Source organism: Sturnira hondurensis, unplaced genomic scaffold (assembly GCF_014824575.4).
Source record: "Sturnira hondurensis isolate 20B ecotype Veracruz unplaced genomic scaffold, ASM1482457v3 Scaffold0014161, whole genome shotgun sequence".
Lineage (NCBI taxonomy): Eukaryota > Metazoa > Chordata > Mammalia > Chiroptera > Phyllostomidae > Sturnira > Sturnira hondurensis.
Window position 1 is genome coordinate 21,065 of NW_028086792.1, and position 5,631 is coordinate 26,695.

Below are 5,631 nucleotides of genomic sequence, written 5' to 3' on the forward strand. Positions count from 1 at the left end.
GATTCCCAGTCAGGGCACATGCCTGGTTGCGGGCCAGTTCCCACCAGGGAACACAAGGGAGGCGGCCATACATTGATATTTATCTCCCTCTCTCCTTCTCTTCCCCTCTAAAGATAAATAAATAAAATCTAAAAAAAAATAAAAAAATAAAGTACTTTCATTTTCCCAACCACATTCCATTGTTCAGACATAGGATAGTGTCCTAGAACTTTCTAGGAGACACTACAGTCCAGTCTCAAAGCTGAACACACCAAGTATTCCCAGATGACACCTCCAGGAACATTCTTCATGTTGAGGACAAGGAGGTTCCCAATGTGCACCTGCACAATCACAGTAAATAACAGGGGTCCTCTCAGGAGCATCTTTCCAGACACTTCCTTGCAGTGCATCTGTCTCCTTGAGTGTCTGATATGTATATGACAGCATCAGTCATGGTCTCAGATACTGACTGTGTGGGTGGAAGTCAGGAGACTCATCACCCTATCATCTCCTCAGCCCAGACCAGCTGCCCCATCACTCAGGGTTTTTGACACACTCAGGATGTGGGTCATCAAGCTCTGTCTCTTGCACAGGAATACACAGCCATCTTTTCATTGCTCAGGCTACCCAGCTCTATGTAGGCTGTACTCGGGGACTTGTCTGCAACCACAGTGACTCTGTTGTAGAAATTCCATGTGTACTTTGTTTTGTTATCTTCAGTATCAGTTTGTACTTTCTACTCAAGCCCTTGTTCTGAAGTCTGTCATATCCACTGCAATCAGTGGTTGGTGAAGATGTATTCAGAAGCCTTACAGGAAACCTTCCCTGAGGATCCAGGCTTCCTCAGTTCAGCCCCAAACTGTACCATCTGCACGTGGGTGTGGATGCCTGTGAAGAGGAAGCAGGAGTGGGTGGAAGTACCCCTCGACCTCCCCAGGTACCCTGCTCAATCCAGGTACTGGGGACCCCCTTATCTGTAGCCAGTGCCACCAGGAAGAGGGCTCTCCAGCTTCAGTAAATGGTGAGGGGTTGTGCAGTCAGGACTTCTGTAGTGGAGGGTGTGGCTGTGGGTAATGCTTTCAGGACACAGACAACCCACATTCAACCTAGTCTACCTCTTCTCATTTGCATATGTGTGTGGCAGAGTGTTTCACAGCTGAAGTCCTGACCACACCTGAAAGGAGGTACAGGGCACAGAGACCATGCTGATTGGGAGTCTGATGGCTCAAGTCCTAATCCTCATGTGTCCCCTGGCTGGTCCCTGAGCTCCGGGCAGACACAGTTTCTCCCAATGAAGAACCAGGCCCCACAAGACATGCTCTTTATCCTGATTCCAACTTTCAGTGACACTGAAACCATCGGGGCCAGTCTAACCTTGATAATTGGATTCCTTATTACTAGGCCAATGTCTCTTCAAAATTGTCCACATAGGGAGGTAGTTAAATAATCCCTATCTTTATCTCCTTAGAATTCAGCTATAAGCCCTGGCTGGCGTAGCTCAGTGGATTGAGCAAGGGCCTGCGAACCAGACAATCGCGGTTCGATTCCCAGTCAGGGCACATGCCTGGGTTGCAGGCCCGTTCCTTGCAGGCTAACTACCAGCAGGGGACGCACAAAAAGCAACCATACATTGATGTTTCTCTCCCTCTCTCCTTCCCCTCTAAAGATAAATAAATAAATAAAATATTAAAAAAAAGAATTCAGCTATAAAGAAGTCATAAAAATGCCCTTATTGACTGTGGTTCTCATGTCTTATTGACTTTGGTAAATGTTCTGATAGAATTGGGTAGTTACAGTCACCTCATTTCCAACTCTTACTTTAGATGTTTTTATGACAAGAGGGAGATGCAGGACCTCAGAGGAAATCTATCAGCTCCTTCTGCACTTGATCCTGAAGCAGCCACCCTGAGCTCATGAGAGTCATGTGCCCCCTGCTGCCCAGGCTGCACACTGCAGGGGATCGTGCTGTCTGGACTCACAAAGCATGGGCATCTCATGTGCTCTAGTGCAGAATTAAAGGCTAAGCTCTGACTTCAAATAACAATCCTTCATTTAACTTAATTTTTTCTGTTTAAAAAACCGATTGATTGTATTACTGAATACTCCTTCCCCCCTCACTGCAATTTGAGTCTTTGAGGTTACATAGGGGAATAGGAACAGCTGAGCATGTGCATGAATAATATGATAGCCAGACACCTTCAGCATGATTTTAATTTCTCCTGATAGTCTGAGTCAATGGCCCCTGGATGAACAAAATGCCTCTGGTAGTAACATTGGATCTTCCTAAGATTAGACCGAGTCTTCCTGGGGGTAGAGTTCCCCAGACAACAGTGAGAGCTACAATTACTTGATCCTGTTCTTTTAAGATGAGCTCATTAGTGGTGACCACGTCCAGCCCTGTGTTTCTGCCAGTGGCTGCACAAAGGTCTGAAACTTCATTTCCTTTAATCCTCTGATATGGATTTCTATTTCAAAAGCTCCACCTGGGGTTGAGAGCACTGGAGTGGGCACCTCCTTGGAAGTTCCCCTGAATGGGATGGCCATTTTTGTACAATTTAGAGTGGAATTCCTTTGCCCAATGTATGACTTTGCCACAGTGTGGGCAATCTTTGAGGGGAAGCTTGCATTACCTATGCGCAATCTCAGTGTGGACAGACATTCCTTGCACAGGTGACCGGAATTTCTACAGTTATAACACTTCAAATATCTCTTACTGGCAGCAGCAAAGAGAGAATCCTTATCCTTCTCCATGTCAACGTCTTGACAAGCCTTGATAAACTACTGATGTCTTTGGTAATAACTCACAGAGGTCCTATAATGGCCCTGCAGCCTTTGTTAGCATTTTCATAAGCTAGTTGTCATAAAGGAGTCTTGGCTGCTTTATTATGATCAATTTTCTCTTCAATGGCTTCCTGGAGGAAATCAATAAAGTCAATATGAGCATTCATTTGAGAAAAGGAAGTAGGTCTCAGAGCATTCAAAATGTCTTTTGTTTCTGATAATGTCTTGCAGAACCTTGAGCAAACTAATAATAAAAAAATATGAATGACTGTGTATAATTCATCAGGTTCTGGATGTTCTTTCAGAAACTTTAAAAAGAGTTTCTTGCAATCCCACCAACAGTGAACTAGAGTTCCCTTTTCCCCACAACCTCTCCAACACTTGTTGTTTGTTTCTTTGTTTATGGTAGCCAATCTCACTGGTGTTAAGTGGTATCTCATTGTGATTTTGATTTGCAACTCTCTGATAGCTAGTGATATCGAGCATCTTTTCATGTGTCTCTGGATCCTCTGTATGTCCTCTTTGGAAAAGTGTCTGTTCAAGTCCTTTGCCCATTTTTTAATTGGGTTGCTCATCTTCTTTGAGTTGAGTTGTGTGAGTTCTTTGTATATTTTGGAGATTAAACCTTTGTCTCAGGTGTCATTGGCAAATACGTTTTCCCAAACTGTTGCTTCTCTTTTTATCTTGATACTGTTTTCCTTGGCCATGCAGAAGCTTTTAAGTTTGATGAGATCCCATTTGTTTATTCTTTCCTTTATGTCCCTTGTTCTAGGGGACGTATCAGTAAAAATATTGCTGCATGGAATATCTGAGATTTTCCTGCCAATGCTCTCCTCTATGGCTTTAATGGTCTCCCGGCTTATATTTAAGTCTTTTATCCACCTTGAATTTATTTTGGTATATGGTGTAAGTTGGTGCTCGAGGAAAGCAGTGTGGAATTTTCTAAGAAAACTAAAAATGGACGTGCCTTTTGACCCAGCAATTCCACTGCTAGGAGTATATCCTAAGAACCCGGAAACACCAATCCAAAAGAACCTATGCACCCCGATGTTCATAGCCACACAATTTATGATAGCCAAGAGTTTGAAGCAACCTAGATGCCCATCGGTCAATGACTGGATCAAAAAACTATGGTACATTTACACAATGGAATTCTATGCTGCAGAAAGGAAGAAGGAGCCCCTACCCTTTGCAACGTCATGGATGGAACTGGAAAGCATTACGCTGAGCGAAATAAGCCAGGCTGTGAAAGACAAATAACATATGATATCACCGTTAACAGGAATCCAAACAACAAAACAAACAAGCAAGCAAAATGTAACCAAAGACACTGAAATACAAAACGTGCTGACAGGGTCCAGAGGGGAGAGGGGAATTACAGGGGAAAAGGGGAAGGACTCACTTGAACAAAGGACACATGGATAACAACTAAGATGGGTGTAAATGGGAGGGTGGTGGAGAGCACTGAGGGGGGTGGGTTGGCATGGGAGTGAAAGAAAACTGTACTTGAAAATAATTAAATGAAAATATAAAGTCAATTTATGCCTCCATAGCACCCTGATGGATTATTGGTGAAGGAAGATGTTTCCTTGGCCTGAGAAACAGGCACAGCTTTCATGGTGCTGAGAACAATTTGAGTACTTTGAGTGAAAGCTTGAGGATTAAGTCTGGCTTAATCTGCAGTGATAGCAAAATTACCACACCAAATCAGCATATGGAGGGTGGCAGGATCATTCATTTTTTAATTTTTGGCCACTTGTTTACTGGCTCTCAGAGAATATTTCAAATACCAGGCTGTAAACTGAACAGGGGTTAAGACTCTCCTGGCCAGGACAATCTAGTCACAAGGGGCCATTTTATAGCTATCAGTGATGGCTTGAAATAGCCTGTTAGTATGAGGAAATTGAAGCCAATTTTCTTTAATGCTCCCTTTAAGTCTTTATAATGACAAAAGGAAAGAGACTCATGAACATTTTTATGACCCCTGACTCTAATGTGGGCAACTGAATGGACATCTAAATCCTCAGCCTCCACTACCTGCCAGCGGCACTATCTCAAAGCCCTGACAAGATATCTGTTTGAATTTTCTGTCTTCCTTGGTGGTGACACAACCTTCCAGGAAAAACACTCCCAGAGTTAAAGCAAGGAGCTGTGCCTATGAGGCAGGTACTTCTTTGGGGTTGTAAGTGGAACTTCCATAGATAGTTCTTCTACTACATCATATATGACTTCCTCCTCTGAATTAGACTCCTCATCCTCCTCTGTGACTAGTTCTGGCTTCTTATCCCATATAGGTATGAGAGCAGTCCTGACTAGTCCCCAAGTTAGTAAGTCTGAGCTCTGATAGATACACCACTGTCCTGTAAATATTTTAACTTATCCTCTGCCTTTTCTCAAACCTCAAAATCTAAGGTTCCCTTGTGAAAAGCAGGGGAGTATTCCTTTATACTTTGTAAAAGCTGAATAAGATGCTGTTCCTGTACCTTACATCTCGCTCCCTGGAGGAGCTGATGTAACACGTGCAGGTACTCTTCCTAATCTTTAGATGAACCAGAGCTCATTATTGCTGTTAAATGGCTCCTTTTTACTTTTGATTGTTGTCTTTTCAGACTCTGCCACCTGTGCTGAAAACTGGCTAGTTATCTATTAAGGGACATGGTGTAGTGGGTAGAAAGGTGCTGTTGGTGACAGACAGGGAGGTGTACCAGACACTGCTGGACCTAACCATGCTCATGGATCTTGGGTCCTCCCCCAAGTGTCTAAGACTTTGAGGGAGGGTTTGAAGTGCTAGGTAACCAACTTTTATATCACGCTTTCCTGCATGACCCAGAAGTTATGTTAAGTTCTTTTGGAGGTCCCTATAAGGTCCTA